This window comes from Balaenoptera acutorostrata, chromosome 16 (genome assembly GCF_949987535.1).
Source record: "Balaenoptera acutorostrata chromosome 16, mBalAcu1.1, whole genome shotgun sequence".
Classification (NCBI taxonomy): domain Eukaryota; kingdom Metazoa; phylum Chordata; class Mammalia; order Artiodactyla; family Balaenopteridae; genus Balaenoptera; species Balaenoptera acutorostrata.
In genome coordinates this window covers 65131251-65144041 of record NC_080079.1, presented here as the reverse complement: position 1 = coordinate 65144041, position 12791 = coordinate 65131251, and positions in this window count along the sequence as shown.

Genomic DNA, 12791 nt, shown 5'->3' with positions numbered 1-12791 from the left:
ATTCTCTATCTCCTTGTTGAAACTCTCACTTTGTTCATGCATTGTTCTCCTGACCTTGATGAGCATCGTTATGACCATTATTAGAACTCTTTATCAGGTAAATAACTTATCTCCATTTCATTAAGATCTTTTTCTGGGGTTTTTATCTTGTTCTTTCTTTCAGAACATATTCCTCTGTCTCTTCATTTTCTTTGACTTTCTGTGTTGGTTTCTATGCATTAGATAAAACAGCCACCTCACCCAGTCTTGAAAGAGTGGCTTCCTGTAGGAGATGAACTTTATCCTTCAACCCTGCCTTAGTTCTTGGTTGTCTCTCAAGCCTTTGTGATTGTCCAGGCAGCCTTCTTTGTTCTTAGTGGCCCCCAGCAGTTGAGGTTGTGCTATGACCTGTCAGTGACTCAAAGGGGAGGATCTCAGTCAGCATCTAGATGTAGGCTGATTGGAAGCCAGACCCCCAGGCAGCAGTTTTTAAAGTATGCAACTCTACCTCTTTCAGGGGAAGACTGGGAGATGGGCATTTCTATGTGCTCCCTCTGTGCTGAGCCCTGGGGTAGGGGGGATAGCTAGTTAAGAACTGCTCCTTTGTTTGCTGTTGTTCCGTTGACCTGTGAACACAAGCGCTGCTGGCCACCAGAGCCAAGCTGTCAAGGGATGTCACCTCTGGGCCACAGCCACAAAGGCCAGGATACCAGACGTGCACACAAGCTCCTTTCAAGGAGACACCAGAAACCTGGGGCTAGGGACTTTCCTGGCGGTCCAGTGTTTAAGACTCTGCGCTTCCAATGAAGGGATGCGGGTTTGATCCCTGGTCGGGGAGCTAAGATCTCACATGCAGCATGGCGCAGACAAAAGATAAAAGGAAGGAAGGAAGGAAAGAAAGAAAGAAATCTGGGGCTAGGCAGGAGAGTGCAAAGATGGCACCTGCAAGTCTCCTCCAGGCAGACTTCTCTTTCCCAAACTTATAACATATCAGAAAAATCTTTCTCTGAATTTCCACTCTAGCCTGCAGTCTCCTCTGCTGCCTAGCACATAGTAAATATTCTGTGAAGGAATACTGGCAGGTGGGGAAAACCAGCTGTGCATGTTTTGTGACAGGTGCACATGTCTGTGCACCTGTCAGAGCAGGTTGGCCTCTGCTCTGACAAGTCCCATCTCTATCAGCCCGTGCCCAGACTCAGCAAATGCCCTCAGAGACAAAAGCAGTCACTCATCTCCACTCACCTTGGAAGAGTTCTTTCTGCTCTGGAATTTAGTTCCATTAGACTTCTTTCTATCCATAGCTTTTCAGTGTCTCTAAAAAGAGATATGATTTTGTTAGTTTATCCATTTTTTTTGTAATTGTTACAGTGAATACAATGGTCTGCTGTTACCTTCTACATCCTAACCACTGATTCTAAATATTTTAAATTCCCGTTATGATTTCTTGTTTCACTTATTAGTTATTTAAAAGAGATTTTAAGTTTGTACTTTCATAATTTCCAAAACTATGAAGTTTTAAAATTTATCATTTTGTTATTAACTTCTAACTTAATTGTGTGTTGATCACAGAATATGGCCCGTATCAGGGGTTGGCAAACTTTTTCTGTAAAGGGCCAGATAATAAATATTTTAGGCTTTGTGGGCCATATAGTCTGTGCCATTGTAGCACAAAAGTAGCCATGGACAATATGTGAATGAATGGGTGTGGCTGTGTTCTAATAAAACTTTATTTACAAAACCAGGTGGCAGGCTGGATTTGGCCTGCAGGCCATAGTTTGCTAACCCCTGGTTTATGTTATATTCAGAAATCTATTTTGCTAACCCCTGGTTTATGTTATATTCAGAAATCTATTAAGGATTGCTTTGTATATATTTTATGTGTGCTTAAAAAGAATATATATTCTCTGATAAAGAGTTATATATATATATTTTTTTTTTAATAAATTTATTTGATTTATTTATTTTTTATTTTTGGTTGCGTTGGGTCTTCGTTGCTGCATGCGGTCTTCTCATTGCGGTGGCCCCTCCTGCCGCAGAGCTCGGGCTCTAGATCGTGGGCTCAGTACTTGTGATGCACGGGCTCAGTTGCTCTGTGGCACGTGGGATCCTCCCCACCCAGGGCTTGAACTCATGTTGCCTGCACTGGCAGGCGGATTCTCAACCACTGCTCCACCAGGGAAGCCCAAGAGTTATATATATTTATTAAACTTGTTAATTATGTTGTTCAAATCTTCTATATCTTTGTTGATTTTTTTTGTTTGCTTGACCTAACAACAAAGAGAAATATATTTAAATTTCCTCTTAAAATGTGGATTTGTCACATTCTTCCGGCAGGTCTAACAATTTTTGTTTTAACTCTCGAAAGGGCAATGTATTAGAATTGGAAATGCCTGAGGCTAGTTAAGCCTCACCTGCTTTCCCAGCTCTTTACCCAAGCAGGGTTTATATGCTGGTCTTACTCCATGGACCCCTGTTCTGGAGTCTGAGATATTCCTGCCCGTAGTGAAGGAGCAGGAAGCAATTGTCTTAGGTTATATGCAGGGAGAGGCAGGAGCAAATTTTAAATAACTCTTCTCTAATCTTCACTATTTTTCACCTATAAAAATAGACATTTCACATGGTACAGTTGATACACATGGATATGGTTGTTTTGTTTATAGCAGTGGTAATAAAAATGGGATTCTACTCTACACATTACTCTGTATCTAGCTTTTTTGGCTTAACAATACATCGTGGATAACAATTACAATTTATGTCTTTTTTTTATAGCTCTTTATAAGCCTAAATAAAATAATAATCACCAGGTACCCCAGTGCTGATAAAAACGCAGTATGTTTCATAGTGAACTGTGGAGGGACAGGGGACAGGGCTGGGCACAAAAATAAATCTGAGGGGGCAGAGGAAAGGAGATTGACATTTCCCAGAGAAACTGACAGGTTAGCCAATGTCCCAGGTCAAATCCATCTTCTTGGAACCAACCGGCATTCCCTCTGACACCTAAAGCACTCGGCATAAAGCAGTTACTGCTCCCATGGTGGCTGCTTGGCTCATTTTTCTTAGGTATGTGTATGCTTAATCTGTGTTCTATCAGTTCTTTGAGGGTTTCATAGTTCTACTCTGCCCTCCCACTCCCCACCACTCACTCATGCCCTTTGCCTCTTGTGCCTGGTACATAGAAGGCAGCACTTGCTGGGAAATTGGAAATCCGTCTCTCCTCTCAAAGAGGGCTAGAGCTACTTGGTCAGTCTCTGGGCCCCAGATTCTAGTCTATCTAGATATCTGAGTCAGCTGATGAGGCCAGCAAATGCTTCTGGGGGGAACACAGGCTGGACTGTCCTGGGATTGAAGCTTGGATCTGAATGGTCAGACAGTGTCTGGAGTTTTGCACAAAAGAGAATTGAATGTGGATCAGCTGGGAGGTTCTTGTGATAGCCCTGGTGCCCTGCGCCTCCAGGGCACTGGAACCCTGTGGGAGCACATAGCTGGCATTTTTTTGCTTGAGATTAGGAAGTCTTTTGCTTCCTCTGTGTAGAGGCTTGAATTCAATGGACTGTTGTGGTAGGTTGGAGTCTTTTTTTTCGGTAAAAATGAGACAGAGATTTGCCTCCAGTTTTTACGAGGTGGTGGGCAAATGAGCTGTCTCTCTGGCGTTCAGTGGAAAGCCAGTTTAAGAGCATGTGGTCACATTTTTGTCCGACATCATCAAGAGCATAGAGAATCTGTGATTCCAGCCTCAGAAGAGGGAGCTTTTCTCTCTGATGTGATTCTCCAAAGACCATCTTTATGCAAGAAGTGTCAGAGCCCCATTTCATAGTAAGTTTCTTTTGATGCTTTATTTTGGTTGAAGATAAATTTCTTATCATCACTCAAGGACTGACATCATCTCCAGATGGTGGTGTCCAGAGAGCCTTCCCAGGCCTGGGAGGTGCTGAGTGGTGGTGGGATGACCAGGCTGAGCGGCAGGTCAGGTGTTGTATTTCTTCCTGGGCTTCAGTCTGGCTCTCCCTGGGCTAATCATCTCTCTGCCCTCTTCCTTGTGTTGCAAAGGATGTTGGGAGAGCATGAGAGTGCAAGTTCAAAAGAGAATTTAAGCTGCTCTTTCACACTCTGCCACAATTTGTTTTCTCTGGGTCTTTTGTTAGCAGAGTCTTTGGAGTAGAACTTGCCTAGGGTTTTCTTAGGTTTCTCAATTTTGAGAAGAAATTGTGTAGTGCCCAACTGCAAGTAGACTGAGGAGGGTGGGCTGGGATTGGACGTGCAGAGTGGTTAAATGAATGGGTGAATGAACATACAATTGGTTGGATGTGATGAGGAACCTCAGAATGACACAAACATACTCTGAGGCCTGTTTCTTCCAGAAACGGAGTAGATCCTGGCTGTAAAGTAGTTACATAAGCATTGATAGTTTAAATGTATAGTCCAAAAACTTCTTCCTAACCAGCCAAGTCATGAATGCACGACTTGAAATAAACCACATGCTAGAGGTGTCAATGAGTTAGGGAGCATGGGAGCCTTGGGCCAGAGTTAGGAATCAGACCCTGTAAACCTTTGTTGAACATTCTCCAGAATGTGGGCCAGTCCACAAAGCCACCCTCCTGTCAACCAGCCCAGCTGAAGGGCACGTGTACTTGAAGTTGTTTCTATCATGTTCACTCTTGCTTTAATAAAAGCATTCATAAGTCTGGGGTCTTCTCTTATATTTCGGTCAGTCAGTGATTGTGTCTTCACTAAGAACCTTGGATAAGCATGATTATCATCCTTGGGAGGTCATGGGAAAGAAGATTTTTTTGCAAGAATCCACAGAACTAAGGCTGATGAAAGAAAGTCAGAAGGAGGCAGATTTCACCTCAGACGTGACCAGCCAACAACGGAAAAGGCTACTTTAAAGGGTGAGGTATCACCTACCCAGATCTTGTCTTGCATGGAGATAGGAATAGGATATGAGGTGCCAGGTTCTTTCCAGTTCTCCAAGATTATGCTTTTACCTCCTGGAGTCTCATACCTGGAGCAGTGAATCTCTGAATTGCTAAAATTTTGGTATTTTATCCCCCATCCTCAGCCCCATCAAGCCACTTGTCCCATTTCTCTCTACAGCTGCAGACCCCTATCAGGCCTACTTTCAGAACATCATCTATGAATTCCTCTATGAGGACCTATCATACTTCTAGTGGGTGAATCCACTTGACTGTAGGCATCTGGAACATGGCTCTGCACTTCAGCAGGTTGCAGAATGGCCAGGAGGGCTTGTTAAACACCGATGGTTGGCTCCATCCCCAAAGTTTTCAATTCGATAGTTCTGCAGCGGGGCCTGAGAATGTGCATTTTTAACAAGTTCCCAGGTAATGCCCCTACCACTGGTCCAGGGAGCAGACTTTGAGAACCCCCGCCCTAGAGACCCAAGCCAGCCCACTCTCAGTAAGGCCCAAATCTGGAGGGATGGATTAGTAAGTGTTAGGGCACATCCTCTTCCTTCGTTCTTCTCTCCTGTTCTTTTATCAAGGCTCACTTCTCCCTGGCTCAGGGGCCTCAAAGGAAACTCTGACAGAGGCTGATGCATCCCAGACCCGAAGTCACTTCCCTTGGGAAGCTGTCCGTGCACTTCCGGGATCAGGTGTTGTGCCTCCCCTTACTTCCTCCAGATGTGACCACGCCCGGTTCACAGTTTGTAACTATAATTCATGTGACTTCTTTTAATTTTATTTTATTTATGTATGTTTTGGCTGCACTTCACAGCTTGTGGGATCTTAGTTCCCCGACCAGGGGATTGAACCTGGGCCCTCAGCAGTGACAGCACCAAGTCCTAACCGCTGGACTGCCAGGGAAGTCCCGACTTCTTTTTTTTATTTTTTTTTATTATTTATTATTTACAACTATACTATTAAAGTATAGTTGATGTACAGTATTATATAAGTTACAGGTGTACAAAGTGTACACAGTAGTGATTCACAATTTTTAAAGGCTATATTCCACTCAGAGGAAGCCATTTTAAATCTTTTTTTTTTTTTTTTTTTGGCCACATAGTGCAGCTTGCGAGATCTTAGTTCCCTGACCAGGGCTTGAACCCATGTCCCCTGCATTGGCAGGCGGATTCTTAACCACTGTGCCACCAGGGAAGTCCCCCTCTTGTGACTTCTTAATTAAGCTCCCTCTCCTCCAGAGACTGTAAGCTCCATGAGGGCAGGATTTAAGAACAGTGGGAAAGAGGTGGAGGGACAGTGGTAGATCACCCCCAGGGCTGTGGAAGAGGGTGGAAGAACAGGGGTATTTGTCCTGAAAGAAGCTCCTAGTGATGCGAGGAGGAAGGAAGGAGGTGACCTGGGACAGTCACTAGGACTTTTGGCTCAGGTCTACCCCAGCTCAGTCTGGCACCAACACACAAGGTTCACCTTCTCTATTTTTTCCACCAATCTGGGCACTTCATATCTCCCCAGATTTAAAAACCTGAGTTGGTGTTTGATCCCACTTATACGAGGTACCTAGAATAGTCAAATTCATAGAGTCAGAAAGTACATTGGTAGATGCTAGGGGCCGGGGGGTGTGGGGTAGGGAGGGGGAATGGGGAGTTAGTGTTTAAAGGGGACAGAGTTTCAGTTTAGGAAGGTGAAAAATTCGAGAGATGGATGATGGTGAGAGTTGCACAACAGTGCGAATGTACTAAGTGCCACTGAACTGTACAGTTAAATAGGATTAAAATAGTATGTCTTATATTATGTAACTTTTACCACAAAAAAAAAAACATTAAAAAAAATGAAAGAAATGGAATGAACCTTATACAAGTTTCAAAACTTACAGTTCAATTTTTGTGAACTTGTTTAACGAATACTGTATTGAATTTGGGTTAAACATATTCACATATGTGTTTCTCATGCTTAATTCTGTTATTTACAGGGTGTTTTCCTTCTACATACTTTAGACTATAAATACTTTACTTAAATAAATAAATAATTAAATAAAAATAAAAATCTGAGTTGGTTTTACTAATTCTGAGCTACTTGCCGGCTCTAAGCCTCAGCTACTGCACCCGTAAAATGAAAAAGTAAAGCCCCAAGGTGGGAGAGATCCGAGTTCAAAACCCGGCTCTGCTTCTGCTGCGTTTCCATGAGTACCTGACTCAACCCCTCTAAGCTTCAGCTTCCCTGGGCATAAGGAAATAGTCTTCTACTTCCTGACGTTGTTGGGAAGCTTCTGGAGTCAATACACAGGAAGTCTTTAGCACAGTGCCTGGCACACGTGAGGGCTCAGTGCACACAGGTTGCCGTTGTCATCACCATCTTCACCACCCTCTTCGCCATTGTCACCATTCTTGTCCTCCCCACCCAAAGCTTCTGTGCGGGCCCAGTGGGACAAAGAACTTTATAACCATAAAGCAGCCTCTGAATGTCAAGGACACCAAGGGCCCCAGCCCCTGACCACGAGGCTGCAGTAACATCCCCTTCATTGGAAACAAGGCCCGCACCCTTGCTTCCACAGGATGCTGGAGCAGGCCTCACCCCTTCCAGTCCTTTGGTGACCCTTGATACTGTGACAAATGCATCTTTTGTCCCTTTCTGTTCTCAGGACTCCAACTAACCAACCAAAGAACTGTTACCCAAGAGCATTGTTCCCAAGGAAGAAAAGAGCCAAACACCCACACACACCTGCTTTGTGCCAAGAATCTACACTCGGGTTGCAAGGCAGCATATGTTGTCCTTTTGGAAAAATGAAAGTGAGACCAAGTGAAGAGCCAGTAGAGGAGTCTCAAGTCATCCCAAGGCAAGTGAGTGGGCGGCCAAACGCTGATGGTCTCACTCCTCCCCAAGCCACACCCTCCCTGACCTTTGCCTTAGGCAGCTTCCTGTCTTTCTCTGTAAAACAGGATGAATAAAGAGATACTCAAGTCTCATGATCTCAAAGGGTAGATCCTGGAGTTTAAACCCACTTACTTGACTGAAGAGGCCCAGAGAGGGACAAACACTTTGCCAGGTTATGCAGTGATTTTTAGCTGGACCCAAACTCACTTCAGTTAGGTCTTTCTGTTTGAAATAACTGGGCTAATGTTATCTACAGTGTGATTTTTTTTTTAAAGGTAAATGCTGTAGTAGTATTCACCATAGCTTAATAGACTGTAAAAGGCCTCTCCCCCTTGAGTACCATTTGCCCTTCTTATTAACCTCAGTGTCTGAGCTGACGCTCTGCTGTTGAAGAAGAGTGTAGTACAGGGGTGGAGAGTGCAGGAGCTGGAGCCAGCTGGATCTCCAATCTCAGCTCTGCTACTTACCTGCTGTGTGAAATTGGGAAGTTACTTGACCTCTTTGAGCCTCAGTTTCCTCATCTGTAAAATGGGATAATATTACTTATGTGTTCTAGTGAATTAATGTCTTGACTCATCTGTAGCAGTGCCTGACAAATAATATGCCCTCAATAAATGCTAGTTACAATTACCTCCAAGTGAGTTGCTTAAGGAAAAGATGGGAAGTCAATTGATTAGGAGGTTCCTGCTCTCTGATAAAGAGCCAAAAACGATTCAAAGAAAGCATAGCGGGAAACCAACACCCATTGGTAGATGCAAGTGAATAGTGGATTTTTCTGTTATTAAAATGCTGGGATATCAGGATCCCTAAATTCAGTTAAATGACACAAGAAATGAAGCTTTTTTTTTTTTTTTTTTTTTTTTTTTAATTAATTAATTTATTTATTTTTGTCTGTATTGGGTCTTCGGTTCGTGCGAGGGCTTTCTCCAGTTGCGGCAAGCGGGGGCCACTCTTCACCGCGGTGCGGGGACCGCTCTTCATCGCGGTGCGCGGGCCTTTCTCCATCGCGGCCCCTCCCGTTGCGGGGCACAGGCTCCAGACGCGCAGGCTCAGCAATTGTGGCTCACGGGCCCAGCTGCTCCGTGGCATGTGGGATCTTCCCAGACCAGGGCTCGAACCCGTGTCCCCTGCATTAGCAGGCAGATTCTCAACCACTGCGCCACCAGGGAAGCCCAAGCTTTTTTTTTTTTATTGAAGTACAGTTGATTTATAATGTTGTGAAGCATCTGTTTTGAAATTGTGTTATGATGGTGCCTTTGCCAGCTTTTTTGGGAAGGGCAATATTCAGTTTACACAGATGCTTTAAATTCTGAGGAGGGAGTTGTAGGGAGATCTGTGTGAGTCCCAGAGAGAGGACCAATGGGCTCCCAGGGGAATTGAGTGATAGAAGAATGCTGGCTCCCAGCAGGAAGGAGGGTGTGCATGCAGAAGGAACCACTGCGGTGGGCCAGTGGAAATGACACCAATTTCTACATGAACTCTGGGCCAAGCAGTCTTTTGACAAAAAACAACGCTACTTTGAATGACCTTCAAACTGAGTGCCCCGGGCCAGTCCCTAGGGTTTCTTTTCCCCCTCACTCCTGTCTCCTGGGTAACAGCAGATAGGAAGCCAGCGAAGAAGAGGATGAGAGCATAATCTCTGTCATACGACAGACCCATGGGGTCTTTAAGAAAGAAATACCAATGGGAAAGATGTAAGTTTATTCTCTGTTAGGTTGCTTTGGTGATCCAGGGCAGTGTTTGAACTAGACTTGGGAAGCTGCCCTGGTATCAGAAAGTGTGCATGTGGAATTTGTTGATGAGCAGCTTTGAATGCTAGTGGGCAGCTCAGCTCCTGCAGGCTCTCCTTGTATAGGGCCTGGAGCTGGGGAGTGTGTGATTCACCCCACCCCAGCATTCAGGATGTTGAGGCGCGAGGAGGGGTGGATGACATGACGTAGACTCTGGAGGAGAGGCAGCTCGCGGAGTGGGAAGAGGGCTCTGGGGTCTGTGAGAGCTGCACCCATGCTTGTTTCCCCATGTCCTGCTGTGTGACCTTGAGCAAGTTACAGCACCCCTCTGAATGTCAGCATCTTCATTTATAACTTAGGATCATATTATCCCCCTTGTAATGGTGTTACCAGGATCAAGTGAGAAAATGTATAAGTGCAAAAGCAGCTCTTTCTTCTTATGGCATTATCAGTGATTATTGGGCAACAAAGTTTCTTTACGGCCAGCTGCCATTCAGGTCGTGCTAATAGCTCCCTTGAGGGATCCAAGTAGCTGTATGTGATCTTCACAATGACCCACTGAGGTAGACAGGAGAGCAGTTGCTACCAGGTGACACTCTGAGGCTTGGAGGGGTGAAGCATTTTCCCTGAGACCATTTAGGTAACAGGTGGTGGACCCAGGACTAGAGCGAGCCAGCTCTCTGACTCTTAACTTAGGACTCTTCTATGACAGCCTGCTCCTGGAGGGCTCAGTCACCTATTGCTGCGTTAAAAAACCACCCCCATACTTTGTGGCTTAAAACAATAAGCTCATGATTCTGTGCTACAGCAATTTGAGCTGGGCTCAGCTGGGTGGTTGTAAAGGAAGACGTTTCACCTGTGTCTCTCCTTCTCCCTACTCACACTGAACACTTCTGGTCACCAAATGGATGGGGTTTCTTTCCCAAACCAAGCAATTCTGTGACACCAGAATTATAGAATGTCCTCTAATTTAACTCAATTCTGACACCCTCTACCGACCCCACAGGTTAAAGGCTCAGTCCCACAAGACTGTCTCCCCACCTCCACTACAATGCCAATCACAAATCCAGGTTGTCACCTGTGCTTCTGACCAGTTGACTGTAGATCAGAGTTTCCCACAACCCCCTCCTCAAGTTTGATTAATTTGCTAGAGCAGCTCACAGAACTCAGGGAAACAGTTTACTTACTAGACTACCAGTTTATTATAAAAGGATATAACACAGGAACAGCCAAACGGGAAAGATTCATAAGGCAAGGTATGTGGGAAGGGGCATGGAGTTTCCATGCCCTCTCTGGGTGCACCTCCCTCCCAGCACCTCCATATATTCATCAACCTGGAAGTTTCTGGACCCCATCCTTTCGGGTGTTCAAGGAGGCTTCAATACATAGGCATGATTGATTAAATCCCTGGCCGTTGCTGATTAATTTGTCCTCTAGCCCCTGTCCTTTCCCCATAGGTGGGCTGAGGGTGGAGCGGAGAGGGGGCTGAAATTCCAACCCTCAAATCACAGGATTGGTTCCCCTGGCAACCAGCCCCATCCTCATTAACATAAACTCAGGTGCGGTTGAAAGAGGCTTGTTATGAATAACAAGACACTCCCCTTTATCGCTTGAGCTGTTTCAGGAATTGGAGCTGTTTGAGGACAAAAGACCAAATATTATAACCAAAGATTCTCCCATAATTTTTTATCACTTAGGAAATTACAAGGGCTTTAGGAGCTATGTGCCAGGAACAGGGTTGAAGACCAAATATATATTTCTTATTGTAAATCACAGTATCACAGTGGTTCTGCAGATCTGAGGCAGATGTGACTGGTCTTGGTCGGGCTCGCTCCTTTATGTCAGTCAACTCCCTGGTTGGCTGGGGGCTGGCCTCAGATACCCACCTGGGATGACTGTTTCTGCCCCATTGTAGCCTCTCATCATCCAGTAGGCCAGCAGGGACTTCTTCCCATGACAGCAGTGGCAGGGCTCCTAAGAGCAACAAGAGAGAGTAAGTCCCTCATGTGTAGGCACTTTTCAAGTTTTTTCCTGTGGCACAGTTGCTATTGGCCAGTCGGCCAAAGCAAGTCATTTGCCAAACCCAGGTCTTTGTGGACGGGAACTACCCAAGGGCCCGGCTACAGAGAGACCTATCCATGGTTGCAACAATCTACCATGTGTACAGTGTGTACAGTGATGGGGGGAGAAGGTGAGTGCCAGGGCTCCAGTCTTTATCCAACCTAGGATTCTGTGCCATGGGCCAGAGGTTGGTGTTCTTACTCTGAGAAGTCTTCTTGGATTTCTAAATATATATCGTTCAAAATATAGTTCCCCACTCTTCTGTCACAATGCACTATAATTGCTCTTTAATTGTTATAAGCTCTGCAAGGGCAGGGACCATGTCCCTCTTTTCCACTACAGTGCTCCTAATATCTACTACAAAGAAATACTTGGTGAATGGACATTTGTATAAATTCTCTTTTGAGAATTAGAGAGAAGTGTTTTCTCATGCTTCATAATGGGGCTATATCTGGCAGCTTGATATCCCGACCCGGGCTTCTTGGGGTTAGAATGATCTCTGGCCCACTGTGAGTTGGTAAGTGCAGATAAAACAAAACATTAATAATAATAATGACCATTTATTTAGTACTGATAGTTGTCGCTTATTAAGTACTTACTGTTATGCCAGGCTCTCTGCATTACTTAATCTGCAGTGCCCGTCAGGAGAGTTCTAGACTCTACTAGACCTCCAGATTTAATGATTGCCACAGGCCACACTCGGCCCCATTCTGCGTGCAAGGCTGTAAGACAGGAACCACAGCTTGCCGTCAGGGCAAGGCGGAGCACTTCTTTCCTGAGGGAGTCCGTGTAGCAGTCCACAGACAGGAGGAGACAAGATCTCACTGGGCAGGTGCAGGATTCCTCTCTGCTTAAAAGCCTCCTGCCCCACAGGAACCAAATTCTCTTGTAGCAGCTCCATAGGGACATCTTCCAGAGTCCCTGCAGGGGACAAGACAAGAGTCACCTCTCTCAGGAAGCCCAAAGCTATGGCATTCCATCTAGTATTTATAGTTCTTCCAACCCAGAAGCAATCTACCAACTAGGGGTCATCTTTACCCTAGGAGATGTTGCTCAGAAATATATTTGACATACTACCCTTACCAGGTAAGCAGGGGAACAGAGCTAAAGCACTAACCTAAGGCCACATTCTAATGCAAAAGGGGGAGTTCCCTGGTGGTCTAGTGGTTAGGATTCCGGGCTTTCACTGCTGTGGCCGGGATTCAGTCCCTGGTGAGAGAACTGAGATCCT